This window comes from Nicotiana attenuata, chromosome 7, assembly GCF_001879085.1.
Source record: "Nicotiana attenuata strain UT chromosome 7, NIATTr2, whole genome shotgun sequence".
NCBI classification, from domain to species: domain Eukaryota; kingdom Viridiplantae; phylum Streptophyta; class Magnoliopsida; order Solanales; family Solanaceae; genus Nicotiana; species Nicotiana attenuata.
In genome coordinates, this window is record NC_031995.1 from 90,705,995 (window position 1) to 90,712,258 (window position 6,264).

General features: G+C 44.9%; 1 pseudogene; it reads left to right on the forward strand.

The window, feature by feature from the left end:
* On the forward strand, window positions 745-1,163 carry LOC109230580 (annotated as a pseudogene).

Below are 6,264 nucleotides of genomic sequence, written 5' to 3' on the forward strand. Positions count from 1 at the left end.
GGTACTATTCTGGTCTGTGATAGGGATGCTTCAGTGCTATTTGACCCTGGGTCTACGTATTCGTATGTGTCGTCCTATTTTGCACCCTACCTGGTTATGCCTAGTGATGCTTTGGGTATTCCTGTTTATGTATCTACACCGGTAGGTGATTCTATAGTGGTCGACCGAGTTCATCGTTCCTGTGTGGTAGTGTTTGAGGGTCTTGAGACCCGTGTTGATTTATTGCTCTTAGACATGGTGGATTTCGACGTCATATTAGGGATGGATTGGTTATCCCCGTATCATGCCATCTTGGATTGTCACGCCAAGACCGTGACCTTGGCTTTACCAGATTTGCCCCGTTTGCAGTGGCGAGGGACCCCAGGTCACGCCACTCGCAGTGTTATCTCACATGTGAAGGCTCGACGCATGGTCGAGAAGGGGTGTTTAGCTTATCTGGCGTATGTTCGCGATTCCAGCGCAGAGGTCCCTTCTATTGATTCTGTTCCTATTGTTCGGGAGTTCCCCGAGGTTTTCCCTTCAGACCTGCCGGGTATGCCGCCCGACAGGGATATTGATTTTTGTATTGATCTGGCCCCAGGCACGCAGCCCATTTCTATTCCGCCGTATCGCATGGCCCCGCCAGAGTTGAAGGAGTTAAAGGACCAGTTGCAGGATTTGCTAGAGAAGGGTTTTATCAGGCCTAGTGTTTCTCCTTGGGGTGCGCCGGTGTTATTTGTGAAGAAAAAGGATGGTTCGATGAGAATGTGCATTGATTACCGACAATTGAACAAAGTGACGATAAAGAACAAGTATCCACTGCCGAGGATTGACGATTTGTTCGACCAACTTCAGGGTGCGAAGGTGTTTTCAAAGATAGACTTGAGATCTGGCTACCATCAGTTGAGGATTAGGGCATCCGATGTCCCTAAGACAGCATTCCGCACTCGGTACGGGCATTATGAGTTCCTTGTCATGTCGTTTGGGTTGACCAATGCCCAGCAGCATTCATGGAGTTGATGAACCCAGTGTTCATGCCATATTTGGACATGTTCGTGATAGTCTTTATTGATGATATTTTGGTGTACTCCCGCAGCCAGGAGGAGCACGAGCAGCACCTCAGAGTGGTTCTTCAGACCCTGAGGGATGGCCAGTTATATGCCAAGTTCTCCAAGTGTGAGTTCTGGCTGAGTTCAGTAGCATTTCTGGGTCACGTTGTATCAGCAGAGGGTATTCAGGTGGACCCGAAGAAGATTGAGGCAGTCAAGAACTGTCCTCGACCAGCATCAGCTACAGAGATTCGGAGTTTCTTGGGGTTAGCGGGCTACTATCGTCGATTCGTGGAGGGTTTTCATCTATCGCAGCCCCAATGACCAGATTGACCCAGAAGGGTTCCCAGTTCAGATGGTCAGATGAGTGTGAGGCGAGCTTTCAGAAGCTCAAGACAGCTCTGACTACGGCACCGATATTGGTTTTGCCCACAGGCTCAGGGCTTTATACAGTTTATTGTGATGCTTCCTGTATTAGGCTTGGTGCAGTATTGATGCAGGATGTCAAAGTCATTGCCTATGCTTCGAGGCAGTTGAAGATCCACGAGAAAAATTATCCGGTTCATGATTTAGAGTTGGCAGCCATTGTCCATGCTTTGAAGATTTGGAGGCATTATCTTTATGGTGTGACGTGTGAGGTGTACACTGATCACAAGAGTCTTCAGTACTTGTTCAAGCAAAAGGAGTTGAATTTGAGACAGAGGAGGTGGTTGGAGTTGCTAAAAGATTATGATGTTACTATCTTATACCACTCGGGGAAGGCCAATGTAGTGGCCGATGCATTGAGTAGGAAGTCCGCCAGCATGGGTAGTCTTGCTTATATTCCGGCCAGCCAGAGGCCGCTTTCTTTGGATGTTTAGGATTTGGCCAATCGACTTGTGAGGTTGGATATCTCTGATCCTAGCCGAGTGTTAGCTTGCACGGTTGCTCGTTCTTCATTATCGGAGCGTATCCGTGATCGGCAGTTTGATGATCCCCATTTGTGTGTCCTGAGAGACACGGTGCAGCGTGGAGGTGCCACGAAGGTGACCTTAGATGATGATGGTGTTTTGAGATTGCAGGGGCGAGTTTGTGTGCCCAATGTCGATGGGATTCGAGAGTTGATCTTAGCGGAGGCCCATAGTTCTCAGTATTCTATTCACCCGGGCGACGCGAAGATGTATCAGGATCTGAGGCAGCATTATTGGTGAGCGGGTATTGCTCCGAGTGTCGCCTATGAAGGGCGTGATGAGATTTGGGAAGAAGGGCAAGCTCAGCCCTAGGTACATTGGCCCGTTTGAGATTCTTGATCGAGTGGGAGAGGTGGCTTATAGACTTGCCTTGCCACCTAGCTTGTCGGCCGTGCATCCAGTGTTTCATGTGTCCATGCTTCGGAGGTATCACGGCGATCCAGCCCACGTGTTAGATTTCAGTACTGTCCAGTTGGACTAGGACTTATCCTATGAGGAGGAGCCGGTAGCTATTCTGGACCGGCAGGTTCGTCAGTTGAGATCCAAGAGTTTTCCTTCTGTTCGTGTTCAGTGGAGAGGTTAGCCTCCTGAGGCATCGACCTGGGAGTCCGAGTCTGATATGCGGAGCCGTTATCCCCATCTTTTCCCCGACTTAGGTACTCCTTTCTTTTGTCCGTTCGAGGATGAACGGTTGTTTTAGAGGTGGAGAATGTGACGACCCAAAGGGTCATCACCTGTATTCCTACTCCCTCTGTACTTCTGAGGCCCTGGAAACCTCATTTGGGGATTGCCTCGAGTTGTGTGCGCAGTCCGGGCGCGTAGCCGGAAAGCTTAAATATGAATTCTGTGTAAAAATTGATGAATTTCGATCTTAATATGATCAAAGTTGACTTTGGTCAACGTTTTGGGCAAACGGACCCGGACCCGTGATTCGACGGTCCCGGAGGGTCCGTAGGAAAATATAGGACTTGGGTGTATGCCCGAAATCAATTCCGAGGTCCCAAGTCCGAGAAATGAATTTTTATGTGAAATTGTTTTTTGAAAATAATTAAGGAATTGGAAAGTGAAATTTGATTAAAAGACAATTGGTATCGGGCTCGTATTTTGGTTCCGACGCCCGGTACAAGTCTTATATATGGTTTAAGCACTTGCTGTAAAGTTTGGTTGAATTTGGACGTCGTTTGACGTGTTTCGGACTTAAAACTCTAAACTTGATGTTTTATGAAAAATTAGAAGGGAATCATGGGTCTTGAGGCCTAATTTGATGTTTATGATGTTGTTTGGGCGATTTGATCACACGGATGAGTCCGTAGGATGTTTTTGAGTTTATGTGTATGTTCGGTTTGGAGCCCCGAGGGCTCGGCTGAGTTTTGAGTAGGTCCCGGGAGGTCTTAGACTTAGAGAATATCAGATGTTGCAGGTTCGGGAATTTGCAGGCTCCAGCGCGCCCCCGGCCGCCTTAGCGCGGTCCGCAGTGCGTGCTGTGCGGCCGCGGTCACCTTAGCGCGGTCCGCGTGGCTATGTTCAGAGCCAGTATTTCCAGGTTAACCAGCGCGGCCGCGTTCCAAATCAGTGCGGTCCGCGCTGGGTGGGTTCAGAGAGTGTGAAATTCCAGCTCCTCAGCGCGGCCGCGGTTCACTTTTGCGCGGTCCGCGCTGAGTCTTCAGAAGGGTATATAAGGTCGGGATTTTTAGTTATTTTTCACTTTTTCAAAACCCAAAACATAAGAGGCGATTTTCCAAACGATTCTTCTTCTCCAAAACGATTGGTAAGTGATTTCTAACTCATTTTCTTTACTCCTTAACATCTTTAAACATAATTTCAAACTTCAAAACAATGATTTTAATGGGGAAATTGGGAATTTAGGGTAGAACCTAGGTTTTCTAAAATTGGGGGTTTTGGACCTCAATTCGAGGTCCGATTCCAAAATAACTTACATATTTGAGTTCATGGGGGAATGGGTAATCGGGTTTTGGTTCGAACCTCGGGTTTTGACCACGTGGGCCTGGGGGCGTTTTGGGAATTTTTGAGTAAAACTTTGGGCATTTTTCATGAATTCAAATTGATTCGATTAGCATTTGTTGATACATTCGAGTAATTTGTGACTAGATTCGAGCGGTTTGGTGGTGAAATCGAAGGGTAAAGCTATACTAGAGGCTTGAGTTGAGTTTGGAGCATTTGAGGTAAGTGTTTGGTCTAACTTTGGCTTGAGGGAATAGGAGTAGAGTCTTATTTGCTAATTGCTATTTGTCGAGTGTGGTGTATAGGCATGGTGACGAGTATCTATACACTGGTGTCGAGCATGACCGTGAGTCCTAAATTGCTAAATTTTCGAATTCTTAATTGTTGTTTATGAGGACTTGGTTAGAAATCTTTAACGCTGAGCAAGTAATTGTTGAGATTGAGTATTGATTTAATTGTGCTAAGTAGCAATTGAATAAGCTTGGTTATAGCTGGATCTCCCTTGCCGGGATAGTTTACTATATTATCTTGTTCCCTTGCCGGGATAGCTTGTTATAACATCTTTCTCCCTTGCCGGGATTATATTGTGTATTGTGTTGAAAGAAATGGGATCGTGTGGCACGCCGACCACGAGATATTATGAAATGGGATCGTGTGGCACGCTGACCACGAGATATTATGAAATGGGATCGTGTGGCACGCCGACCACGAGATATTATGAAATGGGATCGTGTGGCACGCCGACCACGAGATATTACGAAATGGGAGTGAGTGGTACACCTACCACGTGATATTATGAAATGGGAGCGAGTGGTACACCTACCACGTTATATTATGAAATGGGATCGAGTGGTACGCCTACAACGTGATATGAGGAAATGGGATCGTGTTGCACGCCTGCAACGAGAGTAAATTGAAACAAGTGAAAGTGGTTTGTTTTTCCCTTATTCTGTGGTAGAAGAAATCAGATGTAGTTTCTTTTGTTATTCCTGATACTCTGTTTATTCTGCTACCCCATAAGCTTGTTCCCCCTTCCCAGCTTTAATTGCTTACGTTCCGCTATTATTTTGTTGTACTCGTATATGTATATCTGCACAGGTTTATCTGGTAGTCTGGTCTAGCCTCGTCACTACTTCGCCGGGGTTAGGCTAGGCACTTACCAACACATGGGGTCGGTTGTGCTGATGCTACACTCTGTGCATCTTTTTGCACAGATCACAGTACCGGAGCAGCAGCTTTTGGACAGCAGTAGGAGCATTCGGGAGCTGACTTCAGTCCAGGGACATTCGAGGTAGCCTTGCTGACGTCCGCAAGCCCAGAGTCCCTTTCTATTTTATTCAGTTTGTTATCATTTGTACCGAAGCAAACAGTTTTATGTTTCGTTCGAACCTTGTATTTAGTATTCTCTAGACGTTCGTGAGTGTTGCGACACCAGTCTTGGGTAGAGGATTTTGTTAAACTTCCGTATTTCTTTCAGTTAAATATATTTAAGACTTCCGTTTTATTATCAATGCTTTACTGCTTTCTAATATTGACGATGTTCGCTAAAAGAGGTAATTGATAATTGGCTTGCCTAACTCCTATTAGTAGGCGCCATCACGACTCCCGAGGGTGGAAAATTCGGATCGTGACAGCAGCACAAGAGAATTTTTGAAGAATCTCTATTTCTTCAATATATGCTAATATTCGCATCATAATTGAACCGAGATGGCCAACCGGTCATGCCAACTAATCTTTGTTTCAGTAAACCTCTAGTTTACTTGTGACATGTGATTCCATCATCATGCTTATACATGTGTAATACAAATAGAATAAAAATCAGGTAACCACTACAGAAAAATTGTGTATTTGCGGCGGTTGTTTTTACGTATAACGGCGGTTCTAAACCGCCATAATCTGCTTTAACGGCGGTTTCGGTAAACGCCATAATTTCGATCGCCACAAATAAATTACAGGGTTTTCAAAGAACCGCCACAACATGTAGCTGAAAACCGCCGCATTTACATTGTTTAATAATGGCTTGTTGTGTTGTTTAATATGGCAGTTAAAAACCGCCATAATTGCAAATCTGAAACTGAATTTATATTAAAAATTTATTATCGCAATTAAAAAGTTAGAAATGCAATTATTTCCAGCGATAAATAATTTTAAGAGTTGTTCCATTCTACATTTACATCTTACGGCACCCTATGCCTTCAAACTTCCATAGCATCTCATATTAATTGTAACACAAAATATAAAGGACAAAATAAGCAAAATATTTATCAAACAAATTAAAATACAAATACTCCAAAATTACATTATCCAACGTATTGAAGTTTCAA